This window comes from Labeo rohita, chromosome 19 (genome assembly GCF_022985175.1).
Source record: "Labeo rohita strain BAU-BD-2019 chromosome 19, IGBB_LRoh.1.0, whole genome shotgun sequence".
In the NCBI taxonomy this organism is placed as follows: Eukaryota; Metazoa; Chordata; class Actinopteri; order Cypriniformes; family Cyprinidae; genus Labeo; species Labeo rohita.
The window spans coordinates 9,386,848-9,405,595 of NC_066887.1; the positions used below are offsets into that span (position 1 = coordinate 9,386,848).

Below are 18,748 nucleotides of genomic sequence, written 5' to 3' on the forward strand. Positions count from 1 at the left end.
ATATCTCTTTTTGAAATAAAATCATACATGTTTGGAATAATATGAAGATGAGTACAAAATCCTTGGTCAACCAGCTTCAATGATGAAATCAACATGGCCAAGCTTGTAAAAACCTGTAACAAGCAGCATAAACTAGCCTGAAAATCCATCCTGGTCTTTTTGGCAGGATTACCATTAGGTTAAAGTGAAAAAGAGAGGCAGAGGAGGCAAATGTGGCCCATGCTTCAAACAATCACCATCAAATTGACTCCTAAAGACTGCCTGTCATCTATCCAAACCACAACTTGGTTTTAACCTTTCCACAAAAACATTATGCTCCCACCAACGAAAAACATGTTTGTTCTTGTTTAAAGAAGGACTAAAAAAAAGCAGAAGCGCTGATATCAATCTCTAGACTCGCTGCTCCAGTGAGTAAGCAGTGTACGATGGTAAACACACACTTAAATAACCAACTAATGTTACCTAACGGTTATGAGTGTATCCCTAAGGTAAGGCCAGCTTTTGTTTGTCACAGAAAGCACGAGGGTGGGTCATCTCTGGTGTCAACTGTCCATTAGCAGGGTGGAGGACAGACAAAAAGAAGTACAGGTGCTTGTGTGCATGACTCTCAAGCATGTGCTTCTGGGGTACAGCAGGGATATAAGGAGACAGAAGGACTCAGAAACCGATCCAGGCTGCAGGGAGCTGACTCACCCTCTCAAATGGCAGTGGGCTTGGTCTCTCTGATAACCGAGCCGAGCGAGCTTTGTGAGGCTGTGAGAGGAACAACACATGTCGCTCACCTGATAAGCATTGGGGAACTTTACTGCAGGACACAAACACCGACGAAACACCTCCTCTCCGCCTGTTCAGCAACCTGACACGGTTGGGATCGGTACTGTACTTGAAACGTCAGACTGGTGGTTCACTCACACTGACGTATCAAGCTTTCCAAGAATGCACCAGTATCTGAAAAATTAATTTGTTCTCAACCATTTGATTTGAGTATCAACACTGTTTCAGCTGTTTCTCTGAAAATTTGTAGGAAGAAATAAAAATAGACACAAATGAGACAACCGTTGACATAAAGTAAGAGTACAGAGCAATGACATTTTAATGTGGATCACATAGTTCAGATAATTCAGTCTTGGAAGAATTTTATGAGACATGATTGAGTTCAAAATGAGATCTTGGACTTTTAATTGTAAACTTTCAAAAAGATCTATGACATTTTTGTCAAGAGAAACATTTGATAAGGAGGTCATTTCAAAAAGTCTCAGTGTGCTCTCCATTTATTCTAATGGCTCTCTGTGAGAAACATTTGAGATATTAAAGCTCTCATTTGTGATTGGCTTTTCTTCAGGTTGGTATATTGGCATTCCAAGTATATTTTGAGACTTTGCTGAGATTTCTTCTTTACTGTGTCCTTGTTGAATAAAAGCATTTATTAATAAAATAAAATAAAATGTTTGATTTTAACATTAATTAAAATAAAATGTCTATTTTAATGATTTTAATGCTATACACAATCCCTATATACCTGTATATCACACACACTACAGGTCAAAGGTTTTTAATGTATTTTAAACAAGTGTTTCTGCTCACCAAGGCTGCAGTAATAGTAATATTGAAAATGAATAGAAAGTTCAAAATAACAGCATTTACTTCAAATAAAAATCTTTTGTGACATTATAAATGTTTTACTGACACTCTGAATCGATTGTGTCCTTGCTGAATAAAAGTGTTTATAAAATAAAATAATATAAAATAACACAACATGAATAAAATAATAAAACAACATAAAATAAAATATAAAATAATAAATAAAAAAATAATATAACAAAATAAAATTAATTAAAATAACAACAGAACAAAATAAAATAACAAAATAAAATAACATAAAACAACATGAAATAAAAAATAACATAACATAAAAGAAAGTGAAAATAATATAACATTAAATAAAATAACAATATAAAATGACATGAAATAACACAAAATAAATAAAATCTAAAATAATAAATACAATAACATAAAAACATTTAACAAATTAAAATTACAAAATAATATAAAAAATAAAATAACATAACATAAAATGACAATATAAAATAAGAAAATAAGAAATAACATCAAATATAAAATAATAAAATAAAATAAAACAACATAATATAAAATAACATAAAATAAAACAACATAATATAAAATACAATACAATAACAAAACAATAAAACATAATAAATAACATTAAATAAAATAACAAAATAATATAACATAAAATAACAAAATAAAATAACATAATATAAAATGACATGAAATAACACTACATGAAATAAAATAAAATATAAAATAAAAAAAAATACAATAAAATAGCAACATTTAATAATATAACAAAATAAAAAAATAAAAAAACACAACATAAAATAAAATGACATAACAAAATAAAATAAAATGACAAAATAACAAAAATAACATAACATCACAACAAAATAAATAAAATAAAATAAGAAGAGAGCTAATAATTTGAGATCTAGCTTTTCATTAGGTAAGTATATTGGCAAACCTGAACACAGTTCGAGATTTTGTTAAAATCAAATCTGAAACTAGTTTCTTATTGTCAAAAGAAACATCTGAGAAGCAGACAGAAGTCTCAATCTGTTCTTCATTTAATCGTGTGGCTGTTTATGAGAAACAACTGAGCTATTAAAGAGATCTTACTTGTAAATAGTCTTTGGGTTGGCACTGTAGGTTGGCAGCCCTAAACCCAGTTTGTGTCACTGCTGAAATCTCTTCTGAAACACACAAGATCGCTGCAAACTTTTTCTCAAAAGAAATATATGAGAAGCAAAATAACTTCAAAAGTCTCTTGATTTAATCTCATTGATCTGTAGGAAAAACAACTGAAATTAAAGTAATTCATTTGTGACTTTCCTATGTTTGTCCTGTACAAATGAAGACAAACAACTACGAGGAAAAAAATGAAAATGGAAAAAGAGTGCATGGGGACAAAACAAAAACACCAGTGTCGCTTTTCAATGACAACAGATTAATTCCTCGTGGTTTGTTGTTATATTGAACCTCGTGTGATTCACACTCAGCAAAAAAAAAAACACTGCATTAGTACACTACAATTAATAAGCAGGCTGTTTGCGGCAACACCTACATAATTATTTTCTCTGTTTATTATTTTAATAGACTCAGATAAGGTGATAATTTTCATTTGGCTGAGCATGATGAGAGCCTGGACGGATACAGTGGAGGTGGCTAAAAGGCCCAGAAATACATGCTGCAATACCTTTCTTTTAGGGTGAAAACAGAGGAGGTGTGCTTCTCTCTCCCAGGGGCGTTATAGCCTTTCATCAGCACTGGGGCACAGGCTTCACTTCAAGTATAGAAACGTACCCTTATTTTCAAGGGGGGTCCAGGGCCATGGTCCCATGTGAGATTTATTTTCTGCAAAAACAGCACAAAAGCAGTATGAATCCCGGTGACTTTGGAAGCATCATTTTTTACACTTTCTTCAGTACTGTTGTGTCACACAATACTGTAACTATGGGTTACGGAGGATTTCACTAGTTCAGTGTCTTAGATGTAACTTAAATATAATTTTAAAAAGCCATTACCATACAGATAGACACTAGAGTTTGATTTTGACACATCTACACTGCAGATGATATCTGTTTTCAACAATGATAACAATAATAAATGTTTTTTGAGCAGTAAATCAGCATTAGAATAATTTCTGAAGGATCATGTGACACTTAAGACTAGAGTAATGCTGAAAATTCACCTTTGCATCACAGAAATAAATTACATCTTAAAATATGTAAGGAATAATTGACTCCGCTTTGCCTCATGGCTGCATCACCACCTCGGGTGTGCATTATTTGCTAAGGATTCAATGGACCTAAGTCAGTTATTCCTCTTATACTATAGTTAACGTTACCACACCTCAAGACATCAAGCACATGATATATTTCAAGGCATTCATCCGGTTTTAGTCCTCAAAATGCTATTGTGAGCAGGATTAATTTCTTACTCATCTCATCCAGCGCCTCTGTTGCTAATTCCAAAACATCATTTTAGACCTAGTAATGACTCTTGAGCCATTGATAGCAGACTAATGCAGGTAATAATAAAGTTTGGACAGACAGGCAGACAAGTTCAAGTTAAGTTCAAGTTAAGTTCATTTTCTTCAGAAACAGCGCCGTTGTTAACTCGCTTGTGAGAAATGTCATGCAGTTTTTAAGTTGTTAATCAAGCAGCGCTAACAACATTAGCGCGTATGCTAACATGTGCAAACTGCATGTGTGTGCGTCTGTAAAGGACAGAGAGTGGGAAAAATAGAGTATGTGATTTCCGTTCACAATACAACGCAATTCTGTGGCACAACCATGGAAATAACCCGTCATTTTTATCCTATTGTTTACTGTATTTATTTATTTGGCCAGTGTCATGTGGCGAAGTGATATAGAGATGTACTGCGGTCAAGAGCTGACTGGAACTATGTTCGCCGTGCGTTTCCTAGTGTTGCCAAGTCCGCGGTTTTACAGCAAAATTGGGCTACTTTAACCAGGGTTGCCAGGTTTTCACAACAAAACCCGCCAAATTGCTACTCAAAACTAGCCCAAAAGTAGCCCAATCACATTCCAGGGGGTAAAATACATGTTTTGTGGTGGGTAGGGTGACCACCTGGCAATAGGGCTGTTGCAGGACATAGTTGTGATTTTGCGGGGCACATGTGAGACTGATACATTTTCTACTGTTATGTAAATACTGATTACATCCGTTGTCATATGCGCTGATCTGTGTTTCTGAGTGCGCACAGACAAACGAGAGAAAGCGCGTCTTGTTTATGAAAGTGAAGAGAATCCACCTGCACTCAAAAAAATGATTCTTTAAACCTACTTAATTCAATTATGGACAGTGGTTCCACACAACCAAATTGTTTTTGATGAACATGAATGGAATTTTTTGAATCTATGCAAACTCTTTGTGTTGTGACAACACAGCTGAATGAGGAAGAATTTATGTGAAATAGTAATGTCCAACCAACTCAATTTATTCACTTCCCTGTAACTTAAACCGGTTAAGTTTAGTGAACATGTTTTGGTTTATTAAAAACTGGCTAAATATGTTTCACTTTATCAACATAAGGAAGTTTGTTTCAGACAACTCATTTAAATTATGGACAGCGGTTCCATCCAATTGGTTCTAGTTACTTTAACTAAATGATTTCAAGTTAAAGTTACTCCCTTCAACGAAGCATTTTTTGTGTGATTATTTTGCAATGAATCACAAAAGACAAGATGTCACAAATTATCAAGTGTATTTGTTAAACAAGAGCAACAATTACAGTTACAACCACATTACAAAATTACAGAAATATTAAACTACTGTCATTTTCTAATTGGCATATAAAGGTAACCAATCAAACCTTAATCCAGGAACAGGAACTGGCTCCAGAAATAACTTCTGCAATACTCCAAATGTGTACCTGATTTCAGGAGTTCAAGTTTAGTCCATATATCAGTCCCAGCAACATGTTTTTTCATAGGGTTTACTGCTAAGGTCCTGAAGAACTTTATCTTCCAACACTCCAACATCTGCTGTGCTGTCTTCAATGTCTGCACCTTCAAATCGTATGACATAGATTCCCATGATTCCTCTGGATCACCTGAGTGCTGCCAACGTCTGTATCCTAGAGAGGATATTTAAAAGAATGGAGTACTCAAATTCTTGCGTATTAAATTTACCTTACCATTTATCATCCTTGAAAATACCAATAAATAAATAAATTAATCAATAAAACAACTTACCATATACTCCATAATAACACTGCTAGTGTCTTCATTTGGGTACTTCAACGTCATTAGTCTAAAGATGCAGACAACAACAAAATTCATGAGATTTAGCCTTTACATTTTTCTAAAAAAAAAAAAAAAAACATTTGAAAAATGTCATTATTATTCTGTCTGATCATTTCCTTACGGGAAATACAGGCAAGCAGTTCAGATGGAATTCTAACTAACATTACAGTGGAAAATGAAACTATAACAGTACTGGACCAGATCAGCACAGAAAGTCACTGTCCTGCAGAGTTTAGCAATATTCCCAATTAAAGGGATAGTTCACCCAAAAATGAAAATTCTGTCATTAATTACTCACCCTCATGTCGTTCCAAACCCACAAGTCCTTCATTCATCTTCGGAACACAAATAAAGATATTTTTGATGAAATCTGAGAGCTTTCTGACCCGGCATAGACAGTAATGCAACTGAAATGCTCCCAGACCCAGAAACGTAGTAAGGACACCAGTAAAACAGTGTAAAAATCAGTGGTTCAACCATAATTTTACAAAGCAGTGAGAATACTTTTTGTGTGCAAAGAAAACAAAAATATTGACTTTATTCAACAATTCTTCTCTAAATTGCGTCTTCTTCCATTATCGAGAGTACCTCTTTGCATAACGCATGCGTGTGGTTCTGCTGACGTAGAACATGTATACGCTGGGCCTTGTTTGCTTGCAGAGGAAAGCAATGTGCATGCATCGTGATACTCTCCATAATGGCAAAATATGTGATTTGGAGGAGAAGAATTGTTGAATAAAGTAGTTATTTTGTTTTCTTTACCCATAAAAAGTATTCTTGTAGCTTTGTAAAATGGTTGAACCACTGATGTCACATGGATATTATATCAAAGTCCTTACTACGTTTCGGGGCTTGGGAATATTTCAGTTGTGTTGGTGTCTATGCAGGGTCAGAAAGCTCTCTGATTTTATCAAAAATATCTTAATTTGTATTTTGAAGATGAACAAAGGTCTTACAGGTTTGCTAATCAAAGTTTTACTAAAAGTTCCAGGCAGGGGTGTTGGAGCTAAACTCCAGAACACTGGCTCTCCAAGAGCAGGTTTGACACGCCTGCCTTGCTTTAGAATGTATTGTTTTTGGGAAGATAATGTATTCGCAATATCTGTCAGTTTACAGTAATACCATATATTTTAGATTTACTATATTAATAATCCAATTCTTATTATATCTGTCTTTTTTGTTAATGCCTATGACCATAACCCTAAAACTCAGTGGCTGGTGAAACAATGTTTTAAAGGGGTCATCTGATGCAAAACTCACTTTTACATGTTGTTTGAACATATATGCATGTTGGCAGAATGTGTACACAACCACCCTATGATGATAAAAATCCACCCAGTGGTATTTTTTAATCATTATAAGTAATATGCCCTTTTTCAAATCAGGTCATTCTCAGCTTCTAGTTGGTGTGACGTCACACCGATCAAGGCTGCTCCCACAATAGTTGATTTACATGAACGTCTTATCTTAGACCTGCCCTAAATGAGCCGAGTGAGAGCTGAGAACAGTCTGACCACCATTACTGTATTTAAAGGAACATGCAACAGAATGGCCCACTCTGAAAAGGGCTGATTTTGATATGGTAAAATGGGTGTTTTTTACACTACCACTGAGAAATTTTAACAAAAGTATGCTATGGACTTCTCATTTAGACTCTAAGAATCATATCAACAGCATCTGATGACCCCTTTAACATGATTACAAAAGTTTTTGTTGAGTGTAGCTGTTCTTACCTGTGTAGTGGGGACCAAGAGGGTTTAATGCTTTGTCCAAGGACTGTTCTTCGGTTTGCAATCATCTTCATAAGTTTTGCAGTGTGGATCCACCCATTGGCAAAGACAGTTGACACTAATGGGCCTATGGTTATTCTGCCTGTCTCATATTCTGCACAAATCTGTAAACACATGAAGTACAATTTGTTACAAGAGCACCCATATATAGTTTAACAGCAAAGACAAATTCAGTGATCAAAACATTTGTGTGATTATTGTCATGTATATTATTCCAAAAGGGTGGACATGATCTGGAGTATATTTAAAGTCATAAAATGACTGTAAAAAGCATGATTTATAGTTCAGGCACAGCTTTTCACAAAAACATTGAGTTTATAAAATGATAAACATTACATTTCTGCCTTCAAACCATTTTTAAGAAAAGGAATGAGTCAAAAGTACCCATTAAATACACACACACACACACACACACACACACACACACACACAAACAAACATATACATATGAAGAGTTCATTTGCAAAAACAAATAAATCCGTTTTTATTAATATTTATCAATATTTAATATTCATAAACATGTTTTTTTATTGTGTGTGTGTGTGTTGTTGTTTTTTTTGTTTGTTTGTTTGTTTTTTGTGTTTTATTGTGTTAGTTAGCTGTATTTTTGAGCTATTAATATTCATTCAAAATAAACCAACCACAGTTTGATTGATATTACTTGGAATGGAGAATAATTATTTAAAAAAAAAAAAAAAAATTAACTCTTAATATATACAAATATACACATGAACTCTTCATATATACACACACACAAATACATGCATACATAAATTTATTAACATATCAATATATCTTAGTGTCTTACTTGTTTAGATTTCTAGAAGACACATCAGCTTCTTAACCATCCACCAGTTCACATTTACAACTGCGTGCATTCCTCTAAAACAGAAAATGCAAAATACCCTTATTACTTTTGTTTATAAAGGATGAAAAGGCAATACAGCGGTTCACTTACCTTAGCCAAAACTTTTTTTCTCCGTCAGTAAAGTTGTGACATTCCTTCATTTCGCCAAAATTAGGCAGCGATGAAGAAACCAGTGATCAATGTATGCTGTTATAAAAACGAATAGCAAATAAAATGTTAAAAGTATGCAGCAGTCGAATGTGGCATTATTTGTACTTGCTTTCGTGCTTTAGCTAACGCTAATTTTACTTGGACTTGAGTAGCCTAGAAAGAGCACAGGAAGGTTTTATTTAACTGCCTATATATCATTAATAAGACGGAAAAGCTCTAATTTTAATATTTCGCTAATTTTAATATTTCGCCGCATCCTCTGTTCCACAAGCACACGTACAAATACACTACAGTCCATATGCGCGTTCACATCCCAACCGCACGAAATTATCTATTAACGGCGCAATATACCAGTTACACTCGTCTGCAAAACAACACTAAAAGCAGACTAAAACACTTACAGAAATAAAAATTTTTTGACTTAACACAAAGAAGTCTTTAGATTTTCTTACCTGACTGGTACTTCTAGCTCCGACGCCATGATACACCTCCTTCGCGCCGTCTTCATAAAATGCGTTGGAAACGTCATATCCGGTTTTTTGAACGGCGAAATTAAACCGTTTACGTTAGTTTAACGATTGATAATCAAGTAAAATGGAAACTTAAACAGTTTAAATTAATAGAGCACAATACAATAGTGTTTTGGTGGAAAAAGAAATACACTTGTGTTGTTTTAACAATAAATACCTGGGTAAAATGAACAGTGGCACAAAACCATTTTTTTGAGTGTGCGAGAGAAGAGATTGGTGCTTGCGCATTTTGATGCATTACAATAATGCGCTGCAGACATTTGCCATTAAATCAGCGCTATAGAAACCGCCTCAGACGAACTATTAAAATAAGAGGAAAGTCACGTCTGAAAGCTGCATTGATTTTTTTTTTAATTGGTTAAAATTAATGGAGAATATCTTGTTTTTCCGTGTGTGCTCGACCATTTTTCGTCGGTGGTTCTAGATCACTTAATGAGATCCGCAAATCCTATGCTGCAAAAAGAATAAATAAAAAGCTTTCTTAAAAAGGCAAAAGAACACATGGACGTTTTCTTAATATGATCATTAAAAACCAAAAGACTGATGAAAATGCGGGACATTTTCTCAATATGCGACGTGTGGGACAAAGGGTGAAAATGCTGTGCGGTACAATGCAAAGCGGGACAGGTGGTCACCCTAGTGGTGTGGTTCCTCTGGTAAAATGAGCATTCCAGGGGGTAAATATTACATTATTGGGGTCGCTTCAACTTGCGGACATGAAAAATCAACAACCAATGGCAACAGTATGAAAGTAGCCCAATTCCAGTGTAAAACCGCAGACTTGGCAACACTGACTTTATCACTGTTGCCGCGGGTTAAAGCGACCCCAATAACGTAATATTTATTCCCTGGAATGCTCATTTTATCAAGGGAACCCAGTCAAAAAAACGTGTATTTTACCCCCCAGAACGCAATTTTTAACAGGGAACCCCCTCAGAATGCCTTTGGGCTACTTTTGGGCTGGTTTTGAATAGCAATTGGGCAGGTTTTGTCGTGAAAACCTGGCAACACTTTCCCTGAAAATTATGCATACCTTTAGAACGTTTGTCAGCCAATCATATTCAAGCATTCAACTGCCTGTAGTATAAAATAAATTAGAAAAAGTTGGTCTAAATTGTAATATTTCACTATTTTACTCTTTGTACTGTATTTTTAATCAAATGCAGCCTTTTTCTTTCAAAAACATTTAAAAAAATCTTACTAAACCCAAGGGAAAGCTAAAGAGAATAGAGGTGATTGTTTATATGACTGTATCTGTTAATTTGCAGAAATGTTCACCTCATGTTCAAATATATGTAAGGTCAGACTGTGCCTGTCCTTTATATATTCTCTATTTACCCATTTATCCTTATCTGACTCCACTCCCACCCTGCCCTGGATGACTTTGATCCAGCTGTTGTTTTGGAAACCCTCGCCAACTCTATGGTTTGGATAGAACGAGAGTGAGAAGGAGCGAGGGAGGGGGTGAAGCACGGAGAAAAGTAATAAAGAGGGAGTTCACTTCAGTTCAGCGTTGTTGTTTTTTTTTTTTTGTTTTTTTTTGAGACACGAAGCCTCTGTGAGAAAATGAGTCAGCGTTGAAGTGAGTGAGTGGGATAGAGAGAGAGAACAGTGAGAGAAAGCCGAAAGGAGGTGGTGAAAAAGAGAAAGTGGCATTTCAGAAGTGACAGATCTGCTGAAGCTGATTGGCACATGCTGTTAGCAGCCGCAACGATGGTCCGCTCTCACTCGGCAGACGTGTAACTGCTCATATTAAAAGCCTTACACAGTGGAAAAACTGCTGAGGGCTGACGGTGCACGAGTTGTCCTCAAGTGACTCTGTAAACATTCACTTCCTCTCATTACCTACAGACATTACAAATTAGCGAAAGACCTGGAATATTTTAAGATTACCAAAAGGTCATGGACTTGAAAATATCATTGTATAAATGGAGGAAGCTAAACATGGCATGTTTACATACGGATTTATGGCCTTTATTGTGTCTCAGTCTTGCAAAAGGGCCAGCCACAGTCCATTCTGATGCCAGATGCACAAAAAAGCACTTAAAATATGATATGATCTGTTTTTACAATATGTTTTTACACAGACTGTTAAAACTGCACATTAATGTCATCAGATCTGATTTTTTTTTTTTTTCTGTTAAAGGGATAGTTCACCAAAAAATGAAGATTATGATTTACTCAAGCCATCTCATGTGTATATGTCTTTCACCTTTCAGATGAATTGAGTTATATTAAATAAATATCCTGCTCTTTCAAGCTTTATAAGGGCAGTGAATGGGTGTTGAGATTTTTAAGCCCAAAAAAGTGCATCCATCCATCATAATAAGAGCTCCACATGGCTCCAGGGGGTTAATAAATGCCTTCTGAAGTGAATCAGTGCATTTGTGTTAGAAAAATATCCATATTTAAAATGTAATAAACCGTAATCTCTAGCTTTTGCTTACTGTCGTATACACGTTCATGAGAGAGTAGTGTTCCACGTAGGACGTACTCACCCCCTTGTTTAGAAAATTACTGACTAGACCCTTCTTCCTTGGCTGGGATCATTTAGAGCACTTTGAAGCTGCATTTAAACTGCATTTTGGTAGTTCAAACTTGGGGGCACCATAGAAGTCCACTATATGGAGTGAAATCCTGAAATGTTTTCCTCAAAAAACATAATTTCTTTAGAACTGAAGAAAGAAACACATGAACATCTTGGATGACAAGGGGGTGAGTAAATTGTCTGTAAATTAATTTTTGCTTTTGGAAGTGAACTTCCCCTTTAACATATATGTCAGACAACAGCGTAAAAAATGTGAACATGAAAGCTCATTTTACAAATTAGAATTAAAAAAAAAAAAGTATACATTGACGACTTATTAGTTTTACCTATATTTTTCTGATATTTAAGCATTTATCTTTAATTGGATGTTTTTTTTAACGTCAGATCCACCAATAAATGCCTCAGGAATTTCACACTAGACTGGCATTACAGCACTGTAGGTGGGGTAAAATGATAGTGTTCATAGGCGCAGTAACTTAGTTTGCTTCATTTATTAAACTTTATTCAACTGCCATTCATACTCAAATGAAACGTGTTATATAAATGATTGATATGTAGTTTAAGCATGACGCTTGACTGAGCAAACACACTGAGTCACATAGTGTAAATCAAATCTGTCAAAGAAACAGAGGCAAATTCACAGAGTCACATATTGGAAATCAAATCCGTCAAGGTCCTAAAGACTAACTTTACTTTACACTGATGAAATAAAAGAGCCATGGATGAGTGCATATTGGAAATAAAAGAGTTTAATTCAATTCTGTCTGTTGCCTACACTCATTAGTCTGGTAAAGCTGCACTGCTATGCTGCCATTCACCAGGTTCACCATGTCAGGGATCTTGGCCTCAACAGAATGGCCTGCCTGTGTGCTTTTAAGATCTACTCATTTAAACGTTCCTAAATAATATCAACATTTACTATTTATTTCACTGTAATTCATGACGTGTACTTACACCTCTGTGAAAATGAGCTCTGTCATCTCTGTGAGTGACTGCAATGACGTTCAAGTAAAGATTCTCACAAAAGCTTGCACAAAAATATTCTTGTAGCTTCATAAAATTAAAGTTGAACCACTGATGTCATATGGACTGTTTTATCAATGTCCCTACTACCTTTCTGTTTCAGTAGAATTGTTGTCTGTCAGAAAATCAGAAAGCTCTCGGATATCATCAAAAATATAGCTATTAACAATCGATCCTCGCACACCTGAAGACAATGGGTAGGTGTGTAGGAGACAAAGACCAACAACGGTCAAAACCAAAAAACAAAGAAAAATCCTGCACAATACCAATACTTACAAAAGTATAAAAAAGTTTTATTTACAGCATTTCAGTCTTATGACCTTCATCAGGTATATTTAAATTATATTTTAAAATATATATTCAAAATATATATATAAAAAAAGCAATTAACAGTTTTCCTTTAGGCTTTATGGGATTTTGGGTCAATTTGTACAGGCCCCTCTTCTAAACAACCGCATTATAGCCTCTAAAAAGGTGATTTTTCAACATTTTTTGATAATTATTGACCTAGAGAGTTTAGAGAATTGTACTGCAGTGTTTTTTTTCTTTTTTCTTTTTTTTCTTTTTTTTTTTCAAGACTGAGCAAAAAACCTATAGGACTGATTTGCAAAAGTAGGTTTTTGACATCTTCTCAATCATTTACCAAATGATTTGATTGACAGCAGTGGTTCTAGAGGCAAAGTTGTCCGGAATGAGGAGTTCTATCATATGATGCAAATATCTTGTGTATGTGCGAAAAACCAAGCAACATACAATTGTTTACGCACTGGTCTCAAACTCCATTCCTGGAAGGCCACAGCTCTGCACAGTTTAGCTCCAACCCTAATCAAACACACCTGATCCAGCTAATCAAGGTCTTCAGGATTGCTAGAAACTTAAGCAGGTGTGATCTGGAGCTGGTTGGAGCTAAACTCTTTAGAGCTGCGGCCCTCCAGGAATTGAGTTTAAGACCACTGGTTTACGCCCTTGAAAAATGTGATATCAAATGTGATATCAAGTGGCTGATTTATTTATTTCAAATTTCTCTCAGACCTTTGGAGCTGTGAGTCAAACAGGCCCACTGAGTTTCATTTTGATTAGCCTCCATTAACCTTGACTAACAGGTGATCAAATTTCATTGGTCAATGGCAGCCATGTTTTTTGAGATACACAAATGTCCTTATAGACACTTGTGGCACTTCGGACCAAGACCGTGCAAACCAATCTTCATGCTGAAAGGACAAATGGTTGCGCAGTTATAGCCATTTTTATGTTTTTTCCCCCAAATAGCACCACCAAGTGGCCAAGTGCCACATTTTTTCTCTGTGACCTCAGATTGAGCTCTAACATAAATGTTTTGAGTTTTGCGAAAATGTGTGCGGAAAACCACACAGCGTACAATCATTTACGCCCTTGGAAAATGCAATATCGCCCCCCAGTGTCTGATTTTATTTCAAATTTCTTTCAGACTTTTGGGGCTGTGTGTTGAACAGGCCCACCGAGTTTTGTTACGATTGGCTTCCGTTACCCTTGTTTAACAGGTGCTCAAAATTCGGCCAATGGTGGCCATGTTTTTGGAGATACGCAAATGTCCTTATAGACACTTGTGGCAGTTTGGACCAAGACCATGCACACTGATTTTCATGTTGAAAGGACAAATGGTTGTGTCAATAATTAAAAAAAAAAAAAAACTTCCATTTTCAAATTTCTCTCAGACCTTTAAGGTCATGAGTCGAACAGGCCCAGTGGGTTTCATTCCGATCAACCTTGTTTAACAGGTGTTCAAAATTCATCGGCCAATGGTGGCCATGTTTTTGAGATACGCAAATGTCCTTATAGACACATGTGGACCAAGGATGTACACATCAATTTTCATGTTAAAAGGACAAATGGTTCTGCAGTTATAGCCATTTTTTTCTGTAATAGCACCACCAAGTGGCCAAGCTCCCCCTGTGTCTTCAGATTGAGCTCTTACATAAGTGTTCTGAGTTTGGCGAAGGTATCTCATTCCGTTCAGGAGTTATAGACATTTTACTAAAAGTGGAAGTTCAACTTTTTTTATAATTATTGATATTCACTCTCCAGAGATTCGTCCTGGACTGGTTTGGTTTCGATCGGACGAAAAACCTAATACTAGCTAGTTCGTACTAGTACATATTTACATCTTGCTGCGGTTGACATAAAATACGTTCTCCTAATGTCCATTCATGTTTTTTTCGTGCTTTAAGTAAAGAAGCAAAGACGTTCCATTCATGTGTCATTGAGTTTTTGTGAAGGGTCAAGGTTCAAGCGTTATACCCCTTAATATCTTAAGTTGTGTTCCAAAGATAAATGAAGGTCTCACAGGTTTGGAACGACAAGAGGGTGAGTAATTAATAACAGAATTTTCATTTTTGGGTGAACTATCCCTTTAATTCAATATCCAGATCTATTTCAGATAAACCCACCCCTAAACAACACTTAAAACCAAAACAAACCATAGATAGCTGCTTTACATGTCAGTCAGCCAGTCTGTTCCTGTCTAACTGGGAAGTTCATGGCCAGAACGAGGTGCAGTATAGTCTATGTTTGTCTATGTGAGACAAATGGCCTTTCGTAAGTGTCTCACACCACGACTACCACATGTTTATAATGCTGTGTCAAGTTAAAAGTACTTCAGTCTGTTGCTCTCCGTCTGGCTGCATTTAAATGCAACAATGCCTCCAACACAAGACTATGCAAGGCCTCCTAATGTTACTGAAGCACAACAAACTCAATGACTCCAATAAAGTCCCACCACAACAGCCGTGTTTACGCCCCTCCGTCCCCCTGATCTCTGGCAAATCCTCTCATGACCCATATCTGTGGAGTCAACATCCTCAGAAGCCCAATTGCCCTCTCTCCAGCTCAAGAGCAACAGAGAACTGCCCCCATCGCCACCCCGCCGTGGCCTCCAAACACCAATCTGGAAAAAGCCTGGGGATCCGTTCCAAACACACGCTGCTTTGGGAATGTCCCCTCTGGTTAGTGGAGGGACAGGAAGACCTTCAGGACCGGTTTTCGAGCGAGAGGAGTGGGGGGTAATGGACAAGCGTATCGAGACGAGATGGGGACGGTTGGGGTTCAAAGGGCGTTTTCATGAGGGACGGATATCCTTTTAAAATAAGCCACCGGAACGTACATGAACGCTGCTGGAGTGGCTTACGGGTAGCATGGAAGACGTGTGGTTTGTTTACAACCTAGACATTTCTGCGACAGATAAAATCTAAAGAGGGCACGTGACTCGCTATGATATCTGACTGGGTTTTTAAGGTCCTGCCAGTGGTTTGAGCGATGGTCTTGGAGGCTAAGTAGCCGTCCTCTCATACGCCTGAGGGCAAACATCTGGATCCAAATCTGAGACCTGACACACTTTAGATGGAGAGGAATCAGGTCACGGTGACCCACGCAGGGCACAGATCCAAATAAATAAATTAGTAGAGCAACAAGGCCACAAGACTAAACCAATGTAACCACTGACCTGCTTGAGATAAAAATGGTTTTTGAATCTACCGAGACGTGGATGAAGATCTGATTTCTCAGAAGTAAAGAATACAGTGCATTTAATTTCAGGCCAGACTCTCTTGTAACCGTATAACCGCAGAGCATGCGATTCTTACGCCATAGTTAGACCCAGCCAGACCCAATTAATGGTCTTATTGTATTAGCCTGCGTGCTGCGCTGTCCATCCCAATCAGCCCAGAGTGCATGTAATCTGATATTCTCTTTACATGCATGGTGCACGCTGTGCGCCCGCCACTTTTTAGCATCGCTAAACAAAGCTCACTCTACTACCGAAACGTCACAAGGGGTTACGTCAATCAACGCCGCAGCGTGGCAGGTAACGTGGAATAATTCATACCCGCACACTGATATTCCACAGAGAAAGCTCTCACACACACATGCATGGTGCGCAGATGTACAGCTCCAATACACAAATCTCAACTTGGAGAAGCAACAACAGTCGACATCTGTCACTATTATAGGACAAGCAGTGTGGGGGAATAACTAACTAAAAGTAGTTTCAGTATAGAGTGACACTAGCTCAGCTGTTTTGAAAACAGTAAGTTTTCAGTAACAAGCTACTTTTTTTCCAATGAGTAGTGGAGTAGTGTGACAATGCTACATTTCTATTTTTGTAATATTGCATACACATATTTTCAGTAGAGCAAACTGAGGTGATATTCAAACACGCATGCATAAAATGGTGACTGTCTTGCATATGAATTAAAAAGTTAAATTATTTTAAGGCAATTGATTTAAGACAAGTTGCCATTTTTTTGTGGATTAAAGGTTCTGTAAATACTTAATAAATATAAAATAAATATTATATATTATATAATTTATTGCTGTTATTGTTGTTTATAATTTATAGCACATTTGCAATTTATATAAATATAATTTATAACATATTTTCTATATACAGTCCAACTAAAAGTGCTTTACAATTTTTTACAAAATTCTAAATATAATAGTAATAATAATAATAATAATAATTATTATTATTATTATTATTACTGTTGTTGTTGTATATACAAAATGTGCTATAAATATATAAATATAATATAATGTAATAACAATTATTATAACAATTATTAACAATTATTATAATGTTGTTACTGTTATTATTACTTTCATATTGTAAAATACAATTTTTAATAATAATAATAACAATAACAACAACAATAATAATACTACTAATAATTATTATTATTATTAATATTATTATTACAAATGTGCTATAAATATATACATAAAATACAAAGTAATAATAATTATTATTATTGTTGTCGTTACTGTTATTATTTTCATATTGTATATAAAACGTTCTGTAAATATATACATAAAATACAATTGAATAATAACATCAATAATAATAATAATAATAATAATTATTATTATTATTATAATTATTATTATTATTATTATTATTATTATTATTATCATTATATTTTATGGAAAATGTGCTATAAATATATAAATAAAATACAATTTACTACTAATAATAATTATTGTTACTATTTTTATATTGTATACAGAAAATGTGCTAAAATATATAAAAAATAATACAATTTAATAAGAAGAATTATTATTGTTGCTGTTGTTGTTATTATTATTGTTATTATTATCATACTGTGTATAGAAAATGTACTATAAATATATTAATAAAATACAACATAATAATAGCATTATTTTATTATTATTATTATTATTATTATTATTGTTGTTGTTGTTGTTGTTGTTGTTTTGTTATTACCATATTGTATATAGAAAATGTGCTATACATATGTAAATAAAAAATATATATTATTATTATTAAAGAACATGTTATAAATATATAAATGAAAATACTTTTAATAATAATTGTTGTTGTTACTGTTATTATTATTATTATTATATTGTATATAAAATGTGCTATAAATATATACATAAAATACAATTTAATGACAATAATAATATGTAAATAATTTGTTTAATTATTATTATCTTCATTATAATCACTATATTGTATAGAAAATGTGCTATAAATATATAAATAAAATACAATTTACTAATAATAATATTTGTTATTTATTTTAGAATTGAGCTGTGAAGCACTTTAAGCTGGACTGCATTTAGAAAATGTGCTATAAATAAAATTTAGTTTTAAAGTGTGCAAGTTTTAAAACAACAGTTCCTACGCCTCTGTAAGAGTTAACATGTAGAAAGGTGACAGAGGAACAGAGAGCAATCAGTCTGTAAACCACAGGAATCAGCCGACAATACAGTACAGTGCCCTAAAGCTATGACATCCGTTATGTGACAAACCTCACATCGTTTCAGACTTTACCTATTTAACTGTTTACGCTGCAGGAATGTATCCTTTTTTGTAAACTTCAGACCTGAGGATAACAAACAGTAGCAGAGCGTGGGTAGAATAGAAAGTAGGCCAGATAAACAGTGTTGCAGCAATAACATGTCTCGTTACATCACATTCATACATAATGTCATTTAAG

The 18,748-nt window shown here is 34.9% G+C and overlaps 1 long non-coding RNA gene across 1 annotated transcript; it reads right to left on the bottom strand.

The window, feature by feature from the left end:
- Positions 1-5,288: 5,288 nt before the first annotated feature.
- On the bottom strand, positions 5,289-9,379 carry LOC127181344 (uncharacterized). The gene is made up of 6 exons (XR_007829764.1): positions 9,107-9,379; positions 8,595-8,690; positions 8,445-8,518; positions 7,580-7,740; positions 5,796-5,853; positions 5,289-5,677 (listed from the first exon to the last, which is right to left on the bottom strand). It is a non-coding gene; the product is annotated as an uncharacterized LOC127181344 (long non-coding RNA).
- Between the last annotated feature and the right edge of the window lie 9,369 nt (positions 9,380-18,748).